This window comes from Gorilla gorilla, chromosome 2 (genome assembly GCF_029281585.2).
Source record: "Gorilla gorilla gorilla isolate KB3781 chromosome 2, NHGRI_mGorGor1-v2.1_pri, whole genome shotgun sequence".
In the NCBI taxonomy this organism is placed as follows: Eukaryota; Metazoa; Chordata; class Mammalia; order Primates; family Hominidae; genus Gorilla; species Gorilla gorilla.
Window position 1 is genome coordinate 85,362,741 of NC_086017.1, and position 25,024 is coordinate 85,387,764.

Genomic DNA, 25,024 nt, shown 5'->3' on the forward strand with positions numbered 1-25,024 from the left:
TCCTGCAACCTTTGTGACTTTGAGAAGTTCCAACACCACTTTGTGCCTCAGTTTTCTCATCTGTTAAATGGGCATAATCACAGCTCTTGCCTCAGAATTGTTGTAAATTAATACATGTAAAGCACTGAAATCAGCCTGGTATACACTAAGTGTTATGAACGTTATTTTCTTGGAAGGACAGAACTTATTTTCATGGTCTAAGCCAGAAAATCTAAAAAATGTGAGAGAAGAGGAAAGAATCTAGAGTGTCACCATGAGGGGGAAAAGTCAACTTGAAGCAGGACAGGGTCATTGACAATTTCCTCTGATTCTACAGCTGCCTTGTAAACTATGGTAGCTCCTAGCCACTTGTTGTTTAGATTTTGTGCTTTAGAAATGAATTAAGGCCGGACATGGTGGCTCACACCTGTAATCCCAGCACTTTGGGAGGCCAAGGTGGGCATATCACCTGAGGTCAGGAGTTCAAGATCAGCCTGGCCAACATGGTGAAATCCTGTCTCTACAAAAATACAAAAATTAGCCGGGCATGATGGCGGGTTCCTGTAATCCTAGGTACTCAGGAGGCTGAGGCAGGAGAATTGCTTGAATCTGGGAGATGGAGGTTGCAGTGAGACAAGGTTGTGCCACCGCACTCCAGCCTGGGGAATAGAGTGAGATTCTGTCTCAAAAAAAAAAAATTAGTTAAAATAAGAGAAAATTGAAAATTCAGCTCTTCATTCTCACCAGCCACATTTCAAGGGCTCAACAGCCCATGTGGGTGGCTAGCAGCTCCCATATTGGACAATGCAGAGTAGAGCAAGTCTGCCATTGCAGAATGTTTGATTGGACCGTGACCGAATAGTCTAATGCAGTGGTCCCCAATTTTTTTTAGCACCAAGGACCAGTTTCCATGGATTTGTGGGGGGAAGTTTCGGGATGATTCAAGTGCATTAAATTTTTTGTGTACTTTATTTCTATTGTTATGAACATTATAATATATAATGAAATCATTATACAACTCACCATAATGTAGAATCAGTGGGAGCCCTGAACTTGTTTTCCTGCAACTAGATAATCCCATCTCAGGGTGGTGGGAGACAGTGACAGATCACCAGGCATTAGATTCTCATAAGGAGCACACAACCTGGATCCCTTCCACATGCAGTTCACAATAGGGTTGGTGCTCCTATGAGAATCTAATGCCACTGCTGATCTGATAGGAGACAGAGCTCAGCCAGGGGGATCAGCTGTAAATACAGATGAAGCTTCACTCACTAGCCTGCTGCTCACCTCCTTCTGTGCAACCCAGTTCCTAACAGGCCACGGACCACTACTGGTCCGTGGTCTGGGGACTAGGGACCTCTGGTCTATTGGATAACACTGGCTTGGAGCATACTGATCAGCCAAAGAAGCGCTGAGATGATTTGGCCTCCGTTAGTAAGAATGATGGACTTTTTTTTTTTTTTTTTTTTTTGAGACAGAGTTTCACTCTTGTTGCCCAGGCTGGAGTGCAGTGGCACCATCTTGGCTCACTGCAACCTCTGCCTCCCAGGTTCAAGTGATTCTCATGCCTCAGCCTCCCAAGTAGCTGGAATTACAGGTGCCTGCCACCATGCCTGGCTAATTTTTGTATTTTTAGTAGAGTCGGGGTTTTGCCATGTTGACCAGGCTGGTCTTGAATTCCTGACCTCAAGTGATCCGCCTGCCTTGGTCTCCCGAAGTGCTGGGATTACAGGCATGAGACACTGCACCTGGCCAGATGGACTTTTTTTGAGCATTTAGTTCCAAGCACTTTCCCTGCACTTTCTCAGTTAATCCTCTCAGTGACTCTTTGAAGCAGGGACTATGACAATCTTAACTTCCCAGATGGAGCAACTCAGGCAGAGAGAGCAAGTCATTGGCCATGGTCGCCCAGCTGAGGAAGGATGGAGCCGGCTGAGATCCTCTTCTAGGGAGCTAACACTGCAGCCTGCATTCTGGGCTGTTGTATTCTCCCATGTTGCTATCTGACGAGTACAGCATGGGCTCAGAGTACAGAGAGGAGGAACCAGGTAATAAGGATAGGTCTGGGGCGAAGGCTGGTGCCTTGGGGAAGAAGAGAGAGGCCCCATTCTAAAGGGATGCCATTGGAAGCTCATAGTGATAAAGCAAAGCCGACAGGTTTTGGGGCTGGGAGTTAAGCACACAGTTCTGGTTTCTGCCTTTTCACAGTGGTGATGAATGGGCACTGAGACCCTCTCAAGCTAAAGTTGTCATCACTGCTCTTCATAGTCTGAAGGTGCATGAAATGGTCAACTTTCTTCCAAAGGGCTTTTATGCCTAAGTCTGTGGATAGTGTATAAACAGATATTTACTGAATTCCTGCTGGGTGCAGACACTGTGGCCAGCCCTGAGGCTACAGTCGAGATGAAGCCAGTCTCTGTCCTCATGGAGACCTGTCTATTGATAAGAAAAGAGAAAGCTCAATGAGCATTGACCCTGTGCCCACTGCTTTTGATGCATCTCTCATTTAATCCTTCTATCAAATCGGTGAAATAAACACATCACCATCATCCCTATTTCACATTTAGGGAAACATATGCTTAGAGAGGGTAAGTAACTTGGTCAAGGTCGCACAGCTTCGAACTCTCATCCCACAGGTGCAGGAATGAGAGGCAGCAGCCGGGGAAGCCAGAGTCTCCGGAAGTCCTTGTCTCTGGGCGGTGATCCAGAGAGAGAGAGAACACGATTGTCTCAGCAATGGGTCTTCTTCTGAGTCTTGAAGGAGCACTTCCAGAGCCTCTCGGTGTTAGACATCGTGTTGTGAATGACTCCGTGAGCTCTGACCCAGTGACCTTGGGGATAAAGGTGGGGAGGTACGGATAAGCTCTTCGAATGGATGTTGCCGGGGTGTCAGTGTTCTTTGAGGGCACAGACTGTGTGTCACTAAAGAAAGAGCCCAGTGCCTTTTCTCATTGCTCAAGAGATTGAAGGGGTAGTAAGAAAAGATGTTAAGTTATAAACACGTTTCAGTTTTGGTACCAGTTGAACCAATTTACGTTTTGAAGAGGAAAGAGTCTTGCCTACAAAGCCCCCGGGTTTTCCTTCTGCTTATGGAATCCAGGCAATGGGCAAAGAGAAAAAGAAAACTAAGGACTCAGCCAGGTGCAGTGGCTCATGCTTGTGATCTTGGCACTTTGGGAAGCTGAGGCAGGTGGACTTCTTGAGTCCAGCAGTTCAAGACCAGCCTGGCCAACATAGTGAGACCCCATTTCTACAAAAAATACAAAAGGTTGCTGAGCATGGTGGCATGCACCTGTAGTCCCAGTTACTTGGGAGGCTGAGGTGGGAGAACTACTTCATCCCAGGAGGCTGAGGCTGCAGTGAGCCATGATCGTGCCACTATACTCCTGCCTGGGTGGCAGAGTGAGGCCCTGTCTCAAAAGAAAACAAAAAAGATAAAAAGAAAACTAGGGAATCTAGACAGAATAAGTTTATATATATAATAAAGAACTGAGATAGAACTGGGTTGACTGAGTAATTATTTGAATTGCTTTTGACTGAATTTTTCCTATTGGAGTCAACCTTTGTGTGTGTGTGTGTGTGTGTGTGTGTGTGTTTGGTTTAGTTTTGTCTTTGTGTTTTTTTGAGACTGGGCCTTCTTCTGTTGTCTAGGCTGCTGGAGTGCAGTGGCATGATCTTAGCTCACTGCAACCTCTGCCTCCTGGGTTCCAGCAATTCTTCTGCCTCAGCCTCCCCAGTAGCTGGGACTACTGGGCATGTACCACCAAGCCCAGTTAATTTTTGTGTTTTTACTAGAGATGGGGTTTTACCATGTTGGCCAGGCCTGGTCTTGAACTCCTGGGCTCAAGTGATCCGCCTGCCTCGGCCTCCCAAAGTGCTGGGATTACAGGTGTGAGTCCCTGCGCCCAGCTAGAGTCTACCTTTCTTTGAATTCACTGCAGTGCAAAGACTGGGACATGTGGAACTCCAGGTGTGTATGGGTTACATAGAGATGCTAGGGGCTGATTAAGGAAGGAAAGATATGAGAAGCCTGCATAGCATGCTTTCCCAGACTGTATGGGCCCTGGGAAAGGAGAAGTGGACAGAAAGGGAACACTGGATGCCCTGGAAGAGAAGATTCATCCAAGTCATCAGGGAAGTTACTAATGCAAGGGAAGAAATGCAGAGTCAGGGCCAAACACGCTTCTTCGAAGTCCTTTCTGTCCGCTCAGTCACCTCTATGCTTATTTTTCTTCTTTCCTGTAAGTAGTGTCATGTGTTTTCTCCCCATTCCTAGTCACTCCTAGTCAACTAACTCCTCTCTTTACCGTCTTTTCATCAGAACTTGAAACCTCCTCTCCTTCATGTATTAGTGATCATGTTTCTCCATAATACTGCTAGAAACAAGAATTGAAACCTGGAAAACCTGCATTTGAATACCAGATCTGCCTCTGCTAGCTATTTGAGAATTTATTTTGTTCAATTCTTTTTGTTGTTGTTGAAACAGGGTGTCACTCTGTCGCCCAGGCTGGAATGCAGTGGTTCAATCTTGGCTCGCTGCAGCCTCAACCTCCTGGGCTCAAGCAGTCCTTCCACATCAGCCTCCTGAGTAGCTGGGACTAAAGGTGTGTGTCACCACACCTGGCTAATTTTTAATGTTTTTTTTTTGTTTACTTATTTGTTTTTGTAGAGATGGGGTCTTGCTATGTTGTGCAGGCTGGTCTCAAACTCGTGGGCTTAAGTGATCCTCCTGCCTTGGCCTCTCAGATAAAATGGGAAAAGTTCCCTTGTCCCCCTCAAAGGGCATGCGATGGAGGTGTGGTTCGCTTCATCAGTGCCCCACTGCTCAAACCTCTAGGGGAGCATGAAGACAGGCAGGGAGCCCCATGGCAGTGTCTAGGAGTGAATGTTTATAGTTGAAGCCCCAGTGGGCATGTGTTACAGGGTGCTCTTTTAGTTTAGCCATCCGTAGGTAGCTTGTGTTAGTCGGCTCAATTAGACCCCCGCCTTATTGCAAAGACAGAGGGCTCTCTTTGTCCCGGGGTTCTTGCCTTGGTGTACCGGAAGTGGTGAGATCTCAACTCACTGCAAACTCCGCCTCCCGGGTTCACACCATTCTCTCCTGCCTCAGCCTCCCGAGTGGCTGGGGCTACAGGTGCCCGCCACCATGCCCAGCTAATTTTTTTGTATTTTTAGTAAAGATGGGGTTTCACCGTGTTAGCCAGGATGGTCTCGATCTCCTGACCTCGTGATCCACCCACCTTGGCCTCCCAAAGTGCTGGGATTACAGGCGTGAGAGTGCAAGGTTTTATTGAGTGGAAGTAGCTCTCAGCAGATGGGGGAGCCAGAAGGAAGATGGTTTTCCCCTGGAGTCAGGCGAGTGGCCCAACTCTTCTCTGACTGTCCCAGCCAAACTCTGCTTGTTGCGCCAGTAAGTGGCCTGCGGTGTGCCGGTGCCCATTGGTGCATTCCTCTTGACATGCAGCGCCCATGTGTTCCTCTGCTGATGTGCTCCTCTCGAAGTCTAGCTGCCTGTGTGTCTGCCTTCTAGGGTCTCAGGGTTTTTATAGGCACAGAATGGGGGTGTGGCATCCAGGGTGGTCTTGGGAAATGGAAAATTTGGTCAGGAAAACAAAAATCCCTGTCCTCACCTAGGTCCTTGGGCACAGGCCCTGGGGTGGAGCACTAGCCAGCGACCACACCCTCCTCTACCCAGTACTTCCCTTCCTCACTTCCATATCATTTAAAGGGACCACATTCTTCCCTTCCGAGCACTTCCCTTCTGTATCACAAAGTGCTGGGATTATAGGCATGAGCCACTGGTCCCAGCCAATTCCATTCTTTTAATGTGAACTAGAAAATAGGTGTTCAGAAAGGCCTGCCTTATCCACCTCAGGGAGTTGCTATGAAGATCAAATTAGATCATATGCAACAGAAGTTTAGAAAAGATTCCAAAAACACTGCACAATGGGAATGTATTTTTAAACTCTACTGAGTGGACTTAAAACTATGTTTTTTTACTCTCTTTTTTTTGTTTGAGACAGAGTTTCACTCTTGTTGCCTAGGCTGGAGAGCAATGACACCATCTTGGCTCACTGCAACCTCTGCCTCCCAGGTTCAAGTGATTCTCTGCCTCAGCCTCCCGAGTAGCTGGGATTACAGGCGCCCACCACCATGCCTGGCTAATTGCTTTCTTTTTCTTTTTGTCTTTTTAGTAGAGATGGGGTTTCACAGTGTTGGCCAGGCTGGTCTCGAACTCCTGACCTTAGGTGATCCACCCACCTTGGCGTCCCAGAGTGCTGGGATTAAGGCTTGAGCCACCGCACCCAACCTGTGTTTCTTTTTTAAGCCAGAAAACAAATGTCTCTCCCCGGCTGTCACTAAACCAATCCCTCTTTTTTTTTTTTTTTTTTTTCCATAGGATTCTTATCCTTCTTGCCCCAGTGCAAACAATCTATTTTCTTTTGGCCCTTCTGCCCATCTGTGAAAGGATCAGGCTTTCTAGCTAACCCTTAACCAAATATTTTTGATGACCACAGTCAAGACAGTACTTATTATTTTTTTTGAGATGGAGTTTCGCTCTTGTTGCCCAGGCTGGAGTGCAATGGTGCAATCTCAGCTCACTGCAACTTCAGCCTCCAGGGTTCAAGTGATTCTTTTGCCTCAGCCTCCCAAGTAGCTGGGATTACAGGTGCATAACACCACGCCCAGCTAATTTTTGTATTTTTAGTAGAGATGGGGTCTCTCCATGTTGGTCAGGCTGATCTCGAGCTCCTGACCTCGGGTGATCTACCCATCTCAGCCTCCCAAGGTGCTGGGATTACAGGGGTGAGCCACCCTGCCCGGCCAAGACAGTACTTATTAATGCCTGAAATACATTCAGGAGCACATGAGCTGGCTGTGGCTGTTCTAACAAAGTTCCCCAAATGGGTGGCTCAGGACAACAGAAAGTCATTCTCTCCAGTTCTGGAAGCTTGATGTCTGAAACGGGCAGGGCCATGCTCCCTTTGAAGTCTCCAGGGATGAATCCTTCCTCGCCTCTTCTGGCTTCTGTTGGTTGCTGGCAATCCTTGGCTTGTGGCCACATCATTCCATTCTCTTCCTTCATTCTCATGTGGCCTTCTCCCCTGTGTGTCTCTGTCTCTTCTTCTCTTCCCATGAGGAAGCCATTATTACTCCATTTAAGGTCCACACTATTCCAGTATGACCTCTTTGTAATTAGATCTGCAGTGACCCTATATTCTTTTCTTTTTCTGAGATGGAGTCTTGCTCTGTTGCCCGGGCTGGAGTTCAGTGGCACAATCTCAGCTTGCTGCAACTCTGCCTCCTGGGTTCAAGTGATTCTTCAGCCTCAGCCTCCGAAGTAGCTGGGATTACAGGTGCATGCCACCATGCCTAGCTAATTTTTGTGTTTTTAGTACAGACAGGGTTTGGCCATGCTAGCCTGGCTGGTCTCGAACTCCTGACCTCAAGTGATCCTTCTGCCTCAGCCTCCCAAAGTGCTAAGATTACAGGCATGAGCCACCATGCCCCACCCCTATTTTCTAATAAGGTCACATTCTGGGATTCCTGGTGAATGTGAATTTTTGGAGGACAGTATTCAGTCTAGCAAAAGGCAGGGCATCCTCATTTTCTTCCCTACTTCAGAAATAAGGAAGTTAACTTCAACCCCTCGGAGAGAGAGAGAGAGAGTCTTCCTGAGCTTCCAACAATCAGTTATCCAAATATTAGTCGCAGAAGAGCACTAAGGGTTGTGCACAGCACGTGGCCAGCCCGTTCTCAGAGTCTGTCAAGTTTAAGGTGAATGCTAATCCTGAATGAGTTTTAAAATGTATTTGGCATTTTCTCGTCATTGTAACATGTTCTCACATCGTGATGCCTGGGGCTTCCCTCTCAGGTGTAATCTGCGAAGTCAGACATGACACAGCCTGGGTGAGGTGGGCCAAGCTGGGAACTGGGTTAGGAGGGAAGCTGGGGAATGAGCGCCAAGGTCTCAGATCCCAAACTGGCTTTAGCCTGATTCACCCAGAGGGACTTGGTAAAACACATTCCAGGGCCCACCCCAGACCTAATGAATCAGAATTACCTGGGAAGGAGCCTGGGGAGCTCTGTTTTCAGAAGCAGCCCAGCAGAATCCTACCGTCAGACAGGGCTGGGAAACTGAGCTCAGTCTAGGGCAGTAGTTCCCAAACTCGTCTGTGCTTCAAAAAATACAGATGCTGATGGCCAGTCATGGTGGCTCACACCTGTGATCCCAGCAATTTGGGAGGCTGAGGCGGCAGGATCACCTGATCCCAGGAGTTTGAGACTAGCCTGGAGAACATAGAGAGATACTGTATCTATAAAAAATTAAAAAATTAGCCAGGCTTAGTAGTGCCCACCTGTGATCCAAGCTACCCTGGAGGTTGAAGTGGGAGGGTTGCTTGAGCCCAGGAGTTGGAGGCTGTAGTGAGCTATGATTGTGCCACTGCACTTCAGCCTGGGTAACAGAGTGAGGCTCTGTCTCAAAAACCAAACAGAACAAAAAACAGATGCTATGTACCATTCCAGAGGTTGAGGTTTAATTATTCTGGGGTGGGGTGTGGCCTGGGTTTTGGAACACTTAGAAAATCCCATGTGACCCTAAAGTGTAGATGAGTTTGGAAACCACACATCTAAGGCACACTTGAGTGGGGGAGCAGTGAGGTGGCGTGGGCTAGCCGGCCAGAACCCAGGGGTGGGGCGGTAGGAACCAGTATTGCAGAGGCCATGAAGGCTGGGAAGCATAGTGTCTGGGGCCCATAACAATGCTTGGACATGAATGCTTTAGACCTAAGACCGTTGGCTCCTAAATGTGAAAACTGCAAGGCTGAAATGAATGCATGTTTAATGCTTTGCAACATTGTCAAGTGGTCAGGTGCAACTCCGTTCTGAGGGCATGATGCCTGAGATATTCCTGTAATGGGGGTTGATTTTAATGAATTTAATACGGTGTCGAGTGGGGCCTTCAAAAGTAAAAATGTCAGTTCTAAGTTGGTTGCGGGGGGTCTGGGCAAAGGTCTTAAAACCCCGTGGTAAACACCCCAATTTTAAAACAGGGCCTTTTTTCCAAGAGACTTTTTGAAAATATCTCCTATTTTGAGGGGAGGAACCCTGGCGGGAGAGAGCCAGAGTTAAGCCCAGCTGAGAGGGGGTTGGCAGGCAGGGGTCTGCCTGGTCCTCACTGAGGCTTGCTACTCAGGGTGAGCTTCCTAAACCAATGCAGATTTGCTGGCCCACTGAGCCTCCCAGATGAGAACCTGCATTTCAACAAGGTCCTCAGTGCAGCAAAGTTTGAGATATACTGGGCTAGAACACCCAGGGGACCTAAAGGTTCTTTGAAAACTAAGGAAAATAGGCAGGGTGTGGTGGCTTATGCCTGTAATCCTTGTATTTTGGGAGGCCAAGGTGGATGGATCACTTGAGGTCAGGAGTTGGAGACCAGCCTGGACCAACATGGTGAAACACCACCTCTACAAAAGATACAAAAATTAGCCAGGTGCAGTGGCAGGTACCTGTAGTCCCAGCTACATGGGGACAGGAGAATCGATTGAACCTGGGAGGCAGAAGTTGCAGTGGCCCGAGATCGCACCACTGCACTCCAGTCTGGTGACAGAGTGAGACTCCATCTAAATAAATAAATAAATAAATAAATAAATAAATAAATAAATAAAATAAAAATAAATACTGGGCTAGAAGACCCAGGAGACCAGAAGATTCTCTCAAAACTAAGGAAAATAATATAGGTCACATATATATTCTCTTTCTCCTTCTCCTCATTGCCCCTCTCCACCAGTAATCTTTATAGACTCAAATAGAGTTGGTGTTCTATAATCAATTCTAGTCACTTTTATTTATATTTATTTATTTTAGAGATGGGGGTCTCACTATGTTGCTCAGGCTGGTCTCAAATTCCTAGGCTCAAGTGATCCATCCATCTCGGTCTCCCAAAGTGCTGGGATTACAGGCATCAGCCACTGCACTTGGCCGTTACTTTTATTTTTGATGTTCAAATTATAAGCTAATGTCTGTGAGACCATAGGTTCTTTTTATGCACTCAATACATTTTTGTGTTTACCTTACATTTTTATTATGGAAAAGATTCTGTTTTTTCCACTTGTTTCTATTTGATAATGAAGCCCTCTGTGCCTATCGCCAGCCTCAGCCACCATCATCTCATTACCAAGCTGGGTTATTTTGAAGCAAATATCTTCAATATTTAGCCGGTGTTCAAATTTCCCAAACCATCCTAAATGAGTGTTTAGAATAGTTGTCTCATTGGAAACAAGGTCAAAACAAGTACATTTTACATTTTTAGGCCAGTCTTGAAAGTAAGCGTAAAACCATGTGTGGGATAGGAAGTGGGACTAGCCTCTCAAGGTGGGACCTGGATACCAGACCCAATTGAGGACTAGCTAAGACAGATTCCACAATGAATAACACCAGGAGGTGGGAATATTAAGGTCCATTGCAAAGGCTGGCTACCACAATTATTTGATCAACTAGTTATCAACCCTGACTGCAGCTGAGAGAGATTTGTTTTTGCTTTTTTTTTTTTTTTTTTTCAGAGACAGGGTCTTTCTATGTTGCCCAGGCTGGACTCAAACTCCTGGGCTCAAGTGATTCTTCTGCCTCAGTATCCCGAGTAGCTGAGACTACAGGTGTGTGCCACTGTGCCCAGCAAGATATTAAAAAATACATATGCGCGGACACCACTCTAAACCAACTAAATCAGAATCAGATATAGTGAAATCATTAATCATTTTGCTCCTGGGTCTTTATGACAGTTTTGCTCCTGAGAAACTCCTGGGAATGTGGTAGAGAGAGAGAAAGAGATGGGAAAATAAGATTTTAAGAAGTGTTGCTATGCATTTTGAAAATAATATTTCTTTGGTGTTTGTCTTGAGGGACGGCGATAAACATTTCAATTGCCTTTAAGTATGCTTGCATGCTGGAATGATGGTTCTATGAATGCAGCATCGAACTGGGATTGGGCCACATGGCAGCCAGCATGAGACTTTATGCCACATTTATAAAACATGAATGTCATGAGCCCACTCTCAGGGACCTTACAATTTGGAGGGTTAGGTCAGATCCACAAATCTCTTCTATCTCATGGTAAAGGAAGCCTGGCGTGTAGCAGGAGATGGTGTGAAACAATATCATATTGCATGATCAATATTTGTATTCTTCTTAGCAATATTAAACTTTTTGACCCCCTCCATTGTGTCATCAATTTGCTTAATACAGTTTCTGCTTCAGCGTCGGTTTTTAAGCCTGGCGTAAGCTGTTTGAAACCCAGGCACGTACCCCGCCCATCATCTTTGGCCTAGTTAACACCTCCCTTCCCTGCGTGGTGGTTTGGAGAACCTGCTTGTTCCTCATCCCACTGATCCCAAACTCAGGACACCCCACAGCTGCCGACCATGACTAAACCTAATGGAGATTTAATGCCTTTCTTCTGATTCTCAGGGACTGACATTCATTCACTTAAATACTTGCAGAGTCAGCCAGGCATGGTGGCTCACACCTGTAATCCCAGCACTTTGGGAGGCAGAGGTGGGTGGATCACGAGGTCAAGAGTTCAAGGCCAGCCTGGCCAACATGGTGAAACCCCATCTCTACTAAAAATACAAAACTTAACTGGTGTAGCAGTGTGTGTCTGTAATCCCAGCTACTCAGGAGGCTGAGGTAGGGGATTTGCTTGAACCTGGGAGGTGGAGGTTGCAGTGAGCCAAGATTATGCCATTGCACTCCAGCCTGGGCAGCAGAGCGAGACTCTGTCTCAAAAAACAAAAATCCCAAAAACTTGCAGAGTGAATTTAGGAAACCATGAAGTCTAGAGTTTGATCCAATCCCTTCCTTTTTCTCTTTCTCAAATATTTTGAGCCAGGTACTATTCTAGATTGTCTTGTGATATTTACAATCTAGGAGAAGGCAGGAGAGAGAGAACTAAGAACAGAGAGCATGTTCTGAGATGTCTGCTGTGTTTGCATGTACCTTCCCTCAATTTCCCTACTCATTGGCCATGCTAGAAAGCAGGTCTTGGCACCATATTTGTACCATGGTACTTCCCCTCCCTATACTCAATTGGTTGGCCAGAAGCCCAATTGTCATTCTCTCTCTCTCTCTCTCCCTCTCTCTCCCTCTCCCTCTCCCTGTCTCCCTCCCTCCCTCTCCAAGATATCCAGTAACTGACTGATCAGCTGGTGGTGGGCTCTGCTGGCTGCCATGATGGGCCACCAGCAAAAGGGGAAAATTGTTTGTGAGTGAGAGAAGCAGAGATAAGAAAGTCCACAGAGCTGATAAGAAAGACCATGGGCTGCTGGACATGGTGGCTCATGCCTGTAATCCCAGCACTTTGGGAGGCCAAGACAGGCGGATCACGAGGTCAGGAGATCGAGACCATCCTGGCTTACACGGTGAAATCCCATCTCTACTAAAAATACAAAAAATTAGCCAGGTGTGGTGGCGGGTGCCTGTAGTCCCAGCTAATTGGGAGGCTGAGGTGGGAGAATGGCGTGAACCCCGGGAGGTGGAGCTTGCAGTAAGCTGAGATCGCACAACTACACTCCAGCCTGGGTGACAGAGCAAGACTGCATCTCAAAAAAAAAAAAAAAAAAAAAAAAAAGAGAAAAGAGACCATGGGCTTCTGAGAGCCAGAAAGAGGCATTTTGGTTTCTGTAACTGCAGTTTCTATTCTCTCATGGCCTCTCATTTGTTTCTCGTGCCCATGAGTTTTCCTGTTAGAGATAAGGTGTGCTCCTTTCCCTCCAGCTCATGCAAATGGGTTTCTGTTTCTTACAATCATTGCTCCCAGATATGGATGGTGACTGATGCTCTACTAAATGCTGAAAAAAAGCAGAGTGGAAGCACAGAAAAGAGGGCTTCTCTGAGGAGGTGACGTTAGAGCCCAGTTGGAAGGCAGGAGTAAATGCACACCATGATTTTTTAGGATTAAAACCAAGTATCTCACTGCTTGGGCACATGTAGATAGATGTGATTTAATAGTAAACTGTCCCAGTTGTACCCATTGTCAGTTACCTCACCACAGGGATTATGTAGCCCTGAGTTTGCTTAGTGATTATTTATTTTAGGTTGTTGTTTATCCAAACCCCTTAAATGACACGCGTTTGTAACAAGTGACAGCATCGTTCATTGATGTTGTGGGCAAACCACTATTTTATTACTCAAGACTGGGTAATTTATAAAGAAAAAGAGGTTTAATGGGCTCACAGTTCCATTTGGCTGAAGAAGCCTTAAAATCATGGTGGAAGGCAAAAGGCACATCTTACATGGTGGCAGACAAGAGTGATGAGAGCTATTTTGGTTATTGTTCACTGGCCATAGAATTTACTTCTATATTTTGAACTAAGAAAAGAGCCAGGCACACAAGACGGTTACAGGTCTGTCTTTTGTTTTTGATGATGATGATGATGATGATGATGATGATGATGATGATGAAATGGCTGACATGGTTCATGATTGCTTTTTCTCATCATCTCAGACCTAGATTTTTGGCTGGACTATTGGCTTGGGATAGATGAAAATCATTCCTTGTACCCCCTGATCTTAAAGTCAAGACTGAACCAACCTCCAGACACAAGCCTTCATGGGGCTTCAGATACCATGAGGAATGGGCGTCCCTGCAATATTGTCATGGCTGTCAAAATTGTTATTGGAGCTGAGCAAGTGGGCGCTCTCCTGCCATTCCATCCTGCTTAGATTTCCCATTCAACATCAATCTTATTTTCTTTTTTTTTTTTTGACAGAGTCTCACTCTGTCTCCTAGGCTGGAGTGCAGTGGTGGGATCTCAGCTCACTACAGTTTCCACCTCCCAGGTTTAAGCAATTCTTGTACCTCAGCCTCCCAAGTAGCTGGGATTGCGGGTGCACACCATCAAGCCTGGCTCATTTTTTTTTTTTTTTTTGTATTTTTAGTAGAGACAGGGTTTCACCATGTTGGCCAGGCTGGTCTTGAACTCCTGACCTCAAGTGATCCACCTACCTTGGCCTCCCAAAGTGCTGGGATTACAGGTGTGAGTCACCGTACCTGGCCCCATTTCCTCTTATACCATAAGTCATTGCCTGCAAATGTGTTTTCTCCATTAGTTTGCAAAAGCTTCCTGAGAGTAGGTCTGTGCCTCATTTATTCTGGAATCTTCCTGGCACAAAACACAGGGCTTTATCCTCAGTAGGCATCCAACAAATGTTTAGTTTCATTCAACAGCTCCTCTTACCACTACCCACACCTTATTTGCAGGTGGCTAAGTACAATCAGAACAAGTAGGTATCATAAGATTTAGTCCAGAGTCAATCTGGGAAGAAATTACTTTAGTGATATGAAAAGAAACCAAGCTGTTTAGTTGGAATACTTCTGAGAGTATCCTCTGTCCAAGCATTTGCTGAATTTCGATCTACTAATTTTCAGGTGGAACAGTATGGTTGCAGAGAGTCCATTTGGACATAGATACACTTTCATGCATTCATGTCTTTAACAATAATTTGTGGCCCTGCTGTGTTTGTTCACTAACTCCTTCTAACCTACCATATAAGCTATATCTTTATTTTCCTTGTAATTTGGGAGGTCCAATGCTTCATTAAGCTCACATGCCTGAAACTAATGAAGAAAATAGCTCGTTAACCAGCTAGTATAAAAATAGCCACCAAAATAAGTCAATCACCCGCCTTAAATCAGCTCAGTACTCCCATCTTGAGCGGAGAAGCCCATTCCGAATCACAGTCAAGACACTGATGGAAAAACAGCTCTCTCTGGGTATCAAAACCACGCTCGCCCCAAATCCTTCTCCCCAGAATTCTACTCATTGCTCACCCACTAAACCCAGAACAAACCAGAAGTGCTTGAAATGAGGATGGGTAGCTCCGTGTACCAATCAGAATTTAAAACTGTATCAATTCCTGCTATAGAAATGAGGCTTCTCCCCAGGACCAGCATTCCATGAAGGCAGCCCTTTTCTAGATGGAGAAAACAACCTGAAGGCACCCGTTTCCCTAAACTGCTCTCACTCATGTGTAAGTACAAATGAAAAATGCTGACGCTGCTTCCGTTGGCATTGCTTTTTAATTACGGCCATCAATAAATCATTTTATCCTTGGACAAGACTTGAGAATGGCCCGAAGGCAGAGGCATGATTCCTTAGGAATTAGGCCAAAAGAGAATGGGCTGTCTCTCTTCTCACCTCTTCTCTTACTCTGCTGTCAGAAACAGAAATGTTCTCTGTGAGTAGCTGGGAGCCGACGGCCGCACTTGAGTTCCACCTGGGGCTTCTGTTGACACAGTTTTACCTCAGCCTGCCTTGATGGCCACTGCCACACAAGCTGCATCTGTTCTTTCTTCTGCGCCTTTTGTTACGTCGTTGTTTTTCCTCTTTCTAGTGTAGTGAGCTGAATGGTGGCTTTGCACAAGATATATCCAGATCCTTGTGCCTAGAATCTGTGGAGGTGACATTATTTGGAAAAAGAGTCTTTGCAGATGTAATTAAGTTAAGGATCTTGAGATTATCCTGGAGTATTTTCGGTAGGCTGTACATCTAAAGACAAGTGTCCTTATAAGAGGACACTTTTGTCCAGGCGCAGTGGCTCATGCCTGTAATCCCAGCACTTTGGTAGGCCGAGGTGGGTGGATCACCTGAGGTCAGGACTTCGAGACCAGCCTGACCAACATGGAGAAACCCCATCTCTACTAAAAATACAAAATTAGCCGGGCATGGTGGTGCGTACCTGCAATCCCAGCTACTGGGGAGGCTGAGGCAGGAGAGTTGCTTTAAACCAGGAGGAGGAGGTAGCAGTGAGCTGAGGTCATGCCATTGCACTCCAGCCTGGGCAACAAGAGTGAAACTCCATCTCAAAAAAAAAAAAAAAAAAGGACACTGTTTTTCACGTGGATCCGTGTGAAGAGACCACCAAACAGACTTTGTGTGAGCAATAAAGCTGTTTATTTCACCAGGGTGCAGGCAGGCTGAGTCCAAAAAGAGAGTCAGTGAAGGGAGATAGGGGTGGGGCTGTTTTATAGGATTTGGGTAGGTAAAGGAAAAAGGGGTTGTTCTCTGGCAGGCAGGAGTGGGGGTCACAAGGTGCTCAGCAGGGGAGCTTCTGAGCTAGGATGAGCCAGAAGGAATTTCACAAGATAATGTCATCAGTTAAGGCAGGAACAGGCCATTTTCATTTATTTTGTGGTGGAATGTCATCAGTTAAGGCAGGAACTGGTCATCTGGATGTGTACGTGCAGGTCACAGGGGATACGATGGCTTAGCTTGGGCTCAGAGGCCTGACGTTCCTGTCTTCTTATATTAATAAGAAAAAAAAAAGCGAAATAGTGGTAAAGTGTTGGGACAGCGAAAATTTTTGGGGATGGTATGGGGAGATAATGGGCGATGTTTCTCAGGGCTGCTTTGAGCGGGATTAGGGGCAGCGTGGGAACCTAGAGTGGGAGAGATTAAGCTGAAGGAAGATTTTGTGGTAAGGGGTGGTATTGTGGGGTTGTTAGAAGAAACATTTGTCATTTAGAATTATTGGTGATGGCTTGGATACAGTTTTGTATGAATTGAAAAACTAAACAGAATAAGAGAAGGAGAAAAACAGGTATTAAAGGACTAAGAATTGGGAGGACCTAGGACATCTAATTAGAGAGTGCCTAAGGAGGTTCAGCATAGCCTTGCCAGCAAAGATTATTTATGTAAGAGTTAAGAGTGGCGGTTTGGGGATAGCATCAGGAGATATCAGCTGTGATGGCTTGGAGAAACAGTGTAAATCGGCAGTGTAAACAAGAGCAGGGCATGTATGAGTAGTTGAGAGCGGTGAATAAAAGTGTGACTAGAGAGAAGATACTTGGGATGACAAGTTTTTTGGGGCACAGTCCAAGTTGCTCTGGTGTCTGGAATGAGACTGGGGCCTAATAAAAAGGAGCATCTATACAGGAGCTCAAATGGTCTGTACCTTGTAGCATTCCAAGGACAGGCCTGAATTCTGAGAAGGGAAAGTGGTAAAAGTGTTGTCCAGTCCTTTTTAAGTTGGTGGCTGAGCTTGGTAAGGTGTGATTTTAAAAGACCATTAGTCTGATCTACCTTTCCTGAAGACTGAGGACTGTAAGGGATATAAAGGTTTCACTGAATACTAAGAGCCTGAAAAAATGCTTGGCTGACTTGATTAATAAAGGCCGGTCTACTATTGGACTGTATAGAGGTGGGAAGGCCAAACTGAGGAATTATGTCGGACAGAAGGGAAGAAATGACCGTGGTGGCCTTCTTTGACCCTGTGGGAAATGCCTCTACCTATCCAGTGAAAGTGTCTACCTAGACCAAGAGGTATTTTAGTTTCCTGACTCAGGGCACATTGAGCAAAGCTAATTTGCCAGTCCTGGGTGGGGGCAAATCCCTGAACTTGATGTTAGGGAAGGGAGGGGGCCTGAAGAATCCCCGAGGAGTAGTAGAATAGCAGATGGAACACTGAGAAGTTATTTCTTTGTGGATAGATTTCCACGCTGGAAGGGAAATGAGCGGTTCTAAGAGGCGGGCTAGTGGCTTGTACTATAGGATAGCCTGCCTTTGCTAGTGTGTGGCGATTAGGCCTGGTGGAACTGCCATCAATAAGTGTGATCAGGGTGAGAAACAGGAAAGAAGGAAATGCGGGGAAATGGGGTGAACGTCAGGTGGATCAGAGAGATACAGTCACGAGGGTCAAGTGTGGTATCAGGAATAATGTGGGAGGCCGGATTGAAGTCCGGGCCAGGAACAATGGTAATTGTGGGAGACTCAACAAAGAGTTAGTACAGCTGAAGGAGCCGGGGAGCAGAAAGTATATGTGTCAGATGTGAGGAAGAAAATAGATTTTGGAAATTTTGAGAGCTGTAGAGAGTGAGTTGAGCATAGTTTGTGATTTTAAGGGCCTCTAAAAGTATTAGGGCAGCAAGAGCCACTGCACGGAGACATAATGGCCAGCCTAAAACAGTAAGGTCAAGTTGTTTGGACAAAGAGGTTACAGGACGCAATCCTGGTCCTTGTGTAAGAATTTCGACTGCACAGCGCTGCACTTTGGCTGTGTGTAGTGAAAAGGGTTGGGATGAGTCAGGGAGAGCTAGGGTGGGGGCAGCCTTTAAAGCTGTCTTCAAGGAACACAAAGAGGAGTGTGTAAAGGATTTAGGATCTATGGGGTCAGCTAGGTTTCCTTATTTGAGTTTATATAATGGTTTTGTTAGGATGGCAAAACCAGGTATCTAAAGGCAAAAGTATCCAATCATGCCCAGGAAGGAAAGGAGTTGTTTTGTAGCTGGGGTTGGGGTTTGAGAGATTAGTCGGACACAATCGGCAGGGGGAGCACGTGTGTTTTTATGAGAATTATGCTGAGATAGGTAACAGATAAGGAAGAAATTTGGGCTTGACTGAAGTAATAGGGACTGTCTGTGAAGCTTTGTGGCAGTGCAGCCCAGGTAATTTGCTGAGCCTGATTGGTGTCAGGGTGAGTCCAAGTGAAAACAAAGAGAGGCTGGGATGAAGGGTGCAAAGGAATAGTAAAGAAAGCATGTTTGAGATCCAGAACAGAATAATGAGTTGTGGAGGGAGGAATTGAGGATAGGAGAGTATATGCTTTTGGCATATACGCATATATATGCGTGGATAGGCAAAACAATTTTGTTGATAAGGCATAGATCCTCAACTAACTTGTAAGGCTTGTCTGGTTTTAGGACAGGTAAAATGGGGGAATTGTAAGGAGAGTTTATAGGCTTTAAAAGGCCATGCTGTAGCAGGCGAGTGATAACAGGCTTTAATCCTTTCAAAGCATGCTGTGGGATGGGATATTGACATTGAGCAGGCTAAGGGTGATTAGGTTTTAATGAGATGGCAAGGGGTGCATGATCGGTCGCCAAGGAGGGAGTAGAGGTATCCCCTACTTGTGGGTTAAGGTGGGTAGCAATGAGTTGTAGCTATAGTCCAGGAATAGTCAGGGAAGCAGATAATTTAGTTAAAGTGCCTCAGCCTAATAAGGGAACTGGGCAGGTGGGGATAACTAAAAAGGAGTGCTTAAAAGAGTATTGTCTTAGTTGGCATCAGAGTTGGGGAGTTTTAAGAGGTTTAGAAGCCTGGCTGTCAACACCCACAACAGTTATGGAGGCAAGGGAAACAGGCCCTTGAAAAGAAGGTAATGTGGCATGGGTAGCCTCCGTATTGATTAAACAGGGGATGGACTTACCCTCCACTGTGAGAATTACCTAGAGCATCTGTGATGGTCCTATAGGCTTCCGAAGTGATTGATCAGGCAGTGCCAGTCTTCAGCTGCTAAGCCAAGAAGATCTGGGAAGGAGTCAGTCAGAGAGCCTTGGGCCAGAGTTGCAGGGGCTCTGGGAGTGGCTGCCAGGTGAGTTGAACAGTCCAATTTCTAGTGGGGTCCCGCACAGATGGGACATGGCTTAGGAGGAATCCCGGGTTGTGGGCATTCCTTGGCCTGGTGGCCAGATTTCTGGCACTTGTAGCAAGCTCCTGGGGGAGGCGGTTCTGTAGGAACACCTGGCCACTGCGCTTTAGGCGTTTGGAAGTTCTTGTGTGCTGGAGATGTGGCTGGGGTTTGTCTCACAGTGGAGGCAAGGAATTACAACTCAGAAATATGTTGCTACTTGGCTGCCTCTACTCTATTATTGTACACCTTGAAGGCGAGGTTAATTAAGTCCTGTTGTGGGGTTTGAGGGCCGGAATTTAATTTTCAGAGTTTTATTTAATGTCGGGAGCAGATTGGGTAATACAATGTATATTAAGAATAAGACGGCCTTTTGACCTTTTAGGGTATAGGGCTGTAAAGCATCTCAGGGTTGCTGCCAAATGAGCCATGAACTAGGCTGGATTTTTATATTTGATGAAAAAGAGCCTAAACCCTATCTGATTTGGGATAAAGAAAAAGGAGCATTAACCTTGACTATGCCTTTAGCTCCAGCCACCTTTTTAAGAGGAAATTGCTGGGCAGGTCGGGGAGGGCTAGTCATGGAACAAAACTGTAAGCCGGACCCGGTGTGAGGAGGGGAGGTGACAAAAGGATTATAGGGTGGAGGAGCAGAGGCTGAAGAAGAATTGGGGCCTAGCTTGGCCTGGCGAGGAGCGGAGAGGTCAGATTTATCTGTAGAAAAGGAAGATTAGAAAGACTCAGTGATGCTTGGGGTTGGGATTGAGGGGACAGCTGGGAGGGAAAGAAGGAAGATTTGGGATGAGTTGCACTGGGAACAGACTAGGGAGGGACCAATGTATAAAAGAATGCCTGGACGTCAGTCACCTCAGACCGTTTGCCCATTTTATGACAAGAATTATCTAGATCTTGTAGGATGGAAAAATTGAAAGTGCCATTTTCTGGCTATTTGGAACTACTGTCGAGTTTGTATTGGGGTCAAGCAGCATTGTGGAAGAAAATAAGGCATTTAGGTTTTAGGTCAGGTGTGAGTTGAAGAGGTTTTAGTTTTTAAGAACACAGGCTAAGGGAGAAGAAGGGGGAATGGTGGGCAGAAGCTTACCCATAGTGAAGGCGACAAGCCTAGAGAAAAGAGAGAGTAGAGACACAGAGAGAAGGGGTGGGGGGTTCTTGCCTTCCAGAAAAGTGGGAAAGGGGTTGGGGTGCAGAAATAAAGGGTTGTGATGCAGAGCTAAGAGTTCAGGGCACAGAAATAAGGGGTTGGGGTGCAGTTGCATGATCTCGGTTCACTCCATTCTTCTGCCTCAGCCTCCAGAGTAGCTGGGACTGAAGGCATCCACCACCTTGTCCGGCTAATTGTTTGTATTTTTAGTATAGATGGGGTTTCACTGTGTTAGGATGGTCTTGATCTCCTGACCTCATGATCTGCCCACCTTGGCCTCCCAAAGTGCTGGGATTACAGGCATGAGCCATCGTGCCTAGCCTTAATTTTGTTTAATTTTTTTCTTTGTTGAGACAAGATCTCACTCTGTAGCCCAGGCTGGAGTGCAGTGGTGTGATCCCAGCTCACTGCAGCCTCTACCTCCTGGGTTCAAGAAATCCTCCCACCTCAGCCTTCTGAGTAGCTGAGACCACAGGCATGTATCACCACACCTGGCTAATTTTTTCCCTTTTTCTAGAGGCAAGGTCTTGCTATGTTGCCCAGGCTGGTCTTGAACTCCTGAGCTCAAGCAATCTTCCCATCTTAGCATGGGAGTAATCCCAAAGTGCTGGGATTACAGGTGTGAGTCACTCTACCAAACCTCAACTGTATTTCATGACTCCACTTTTTCTCCCCTCTTGGAAATGAGTAGTCTTTGAGGGAATGTCTTTTTTGTCTCAAACTCTGGTTTCTTTGCTCAGTGCACATGTGTTTGGTGCTTTGTTGATCTCCAGGCCTTTTTCAGCAGTGGGACTTGCCACTAAGGGTGAAGGACCAAGGCAGGTGTCCCTGCATGGTCTGACACCTCTGAAACCTGGGTGAATAATCAGAGAGGCATCCCTGCAATGATTAAACACCAAGGAAAGGCTGCCTTCCCAAATTCCGTGACAGGCGCCGGAGTTTTGGGCCCATGGATAAAACGTGTCTCCTTTGTCTCTACCAGAAAATGAAAGGAATTGAAATTAAGAGAAGGGAGAGATTGAAGTCTGGTGCCAAGATTGAAAGGAGAAAGAGGTTGAGGGATAGTGAGGGAGGTTGGAGAAGAGAGTAAAAAGAAGCCACTTACTGGATTTGAAATTGGTGAGATGTTTCTTGGGCTGGTCAGCCTGAGGACCTGAGGTTGTAGGTGGATCTTTCTCACAGAGCAAAGAGCAGGAGGACAGGGATTGATCTCCCAAGGGAGGTCCCCCGATCCGAGTCACGGCACCAAATTTTACATGGGTCCATATGAAGAGACCACCAAACAGGCTTTGTGTGAGCAATAAAGCTGTATATTTCACCTGGGTGCAGGTGGGCTGAGTCCGAAAAGTGTGAGTGAAGGGAGATAGGGGTGGGGCCATTTTATAGGATTTGGATAGGTAAAGGCAAAAGGGGGGTTGTTCTCTGGCAGGCAGAAGTGGGGGTCACAAGGTGCTCAGTAGGGGAGCTTTTGAGCCAGGATGAGTCAGGAGAAGGTATTTCACAAGATAATGTCATCAGTTAAGGCAGGAACTGGCCATCTGGATGTATACGTGCAGGTCACAGGGGATACGATGGCTTAGCTTGGGCTCAGAGGCCTGACACTCTTCCTCCAGAGGAGGAGACCCAGAGAGAAGAGGAGAAGAGGAGGAGGCAAGGTGATCACAGAGGCAGAGATTGGATCATGCAGCCACAAGTTGAGGAATTCTAGTAGCCTCTACAAGCTGGAAGAGGCAAGGAATGGATTCTCCCCTAGAACCTCTGAAGGAGCATGGTGCTGCTGACATTTGATTGATTTTGGACTTCTGGCCTCCAGACTTTTCTTTTTCTTTTTTTTTTTTTTAGACAGAGCCTTGCTCTGTTGCCCAGTCTGGAGAGCAGGATGGCAGCTGATGGCTTCTCAGCATCTTTTAACTCAGTTTAAGATGACTGTCAACAACATCTAGTCAGCATCTGTTGCTCTCAGCAGCTGGGACTTCATTTCCTTTCTCTTTCTCCACCTCTCTAACCTCTTTAAGACTCTGGCTTTGTCATGGGTACAGCATCACCTGTGTGGCCCTCAGGCTCTCTTCCTTACATGTAATCTGCGTATTATGTCTTTACTTCAGGGCTTCTCAACCAGGGTGTGATTTTGCCCCCCAGAGAACATGTGCCTATGTCTGGAGACAGTTTTGGTTGTTGCAGCTGGAGGAGGTGGTGCTACTGGCATCTAATGGGTAGAGGCCAGGGATGCTGCTAAACATCCTACAATGCCCCGGACAACTCCCACTAAGACAAAATAATGATCCAGCCCCAAATGTCAATAGTGCTGAAAGTGAGAGACCCTGATTCCATCTTAGAGCTTAGAGATCATCCAAGCACATTTGGGCCAAATTGTTTTTGCTACTGTCCCATGAAGAAAAGGCAGACTCATGACTGATGGCAACATCGATGGGAATTTTGTTTACCTCTTCTTGGTGGACTTTGGGACATGATCACTTACCATTTGTGCAAGTTGTGCATCGCACACCTCCAGGCGCCACCCACATATTTATGAAAATGCCACCCCAGGAATTGCACAGTACATAGTCTACATGGCTATAAGCATTTGCTCTGGTTTTGGGGTTACCCTGGGGTGTTCTGAAACTAGGAGGAACTTTATTTCTGGCCATTAGAGGCCCTGAGCATGACATTGAGTATTCCTTCAAGAAAGGAGAAATGTTGAACAGAGAGGACCTCATTTTTATAACTCTTGACCATCATCTAGTTGCAGAGCATCCACTTTTCACCCCGGGCCATATCCATTTGACGGATGTAAAATGATCAAATTATACTATCATGGCTTACATTTTTGATAGCTTCTGCCTGGAACATAGCGGTAAGAGCCTCTCATTTTCAATTGATTCATTGGGGGAGAAAATATACACGGCTGCCCTAAGACTTTCTATTACATACCATTTGCTTGATGGGATTTCTTTAGTTTCTGTAGCATAACTTATTCTAACTGGTCCTCAATCACTTTGCAATATAAACTGAGACTGTGAAAATGTTCATTGTCATTACCAGTGATGGAGCAGTAAGTACAGAGTTCTGGAGAGGGAAGGAATCGAGAGATTTAAACTAGCAGAATGAGCCACTCACCCTCAGAATTGCTTTTCTTCTTAGTGAGAACTGAGGGGAATTTTGACAGGGTTCAGCAGGACTGCGGGGAGTGGGGCTGGGAGGTGGCTGTTTGCACGTGTGGTCAGCAAATCCAGTGAGGGGGTCCATGTACTGTGGGCAGCCCCACAGATGGAGTTGGGATTGCCCTGGACTGAGTACTGGGTCATCAGACTGCAAACTGCCATTCTCAAGACATCGAGGCCCAGGCTGGTGCAGGAGATACATCGCAGTGTGTCAGCCTTTCTTCCATCGCTCCTCTCTAATGACAGTTCCCGATTTTCCACCAAGGAGTCACTAGTGCCCCAGGGCATGTGTGCGGCTGGCCACTCCCCACCCTGATCTGGGGCTGGGGCATGTGGTCCCAGCCTGGATGTCAATATCCTTCCACCACCCTGGCCACAGTGATTGGGTCTGAGAAGCAGATTAGCCAAAGGAGAGACAATCTTGGAAATTTCATGTTCATCCTTAAGAAAGTAAAATGGAAAGTGGGAGGGAGGGTGAGGGGTCGTTCTGATGATATAGTTTGAGGACCTGGATGTAGCCACACCTGTAGCTGTCAACTCTGTGCCATAGTACTGCTATTTTTTTTCCTTCATATTTAAATACTTTCTAGAGGCAAGGTCTTTCTATGTTGCTTGGGCTGGTTTTGAAAAGTCTCTTTTGGGGGGATGCTTTCACTGCTTCACTTCCTTTCTATGACAGCTCAGGGAATCAGAAGACAAGGGAGATGACTTTTTTTTTTTTTTTTTGAGACAGGGCTTGCTCTATTGCCCAGGCTGGAGTGCAGTGGTACAATCGCAGCTCGCCACAGCCTTGATCTTCTGGACTCAAGCGACCCTTCTGCTTCAGCCTCCTGAGTAGCTGGGCCTGTAGGTGGGTACCACCATGCCCAGCTAATTAAATAATTTTTTTTTTTTTTTAGAAATGAGATCTCAGTATGTCACCCAGGCTGGCCTCAAACTCCTGGGCTCAAGTGATTGCCCTGCCTTAGGTTCCCAAACTTACAGGTGTGAGTCCCCACACCAGTCAACACTGTGGTCTTATGCACCTGGTGTCCCCATAGGCCTGAGCAATGATCCTCCTGCTTCAACTTCCCAAAGTGCTGGGATAACAGATGTGAAGCACCGTGTGTGGCCCACATAGTATTCTTATGGGTAAAATTGAGTCCTCCTCAAAAGATGTTGAAATCTTAAATTCTAGTACCTCAGAATCTGATCTTATTTAGAAATACTTATTGCAGGCCGGACATGGTGGCTCACACCTGTAATCCCAGCACTTTGGGAGGCCGAGGTGGGTGGATCACCTGAGGTCAGGAGTTTGAGACCAGCCTGACCAACA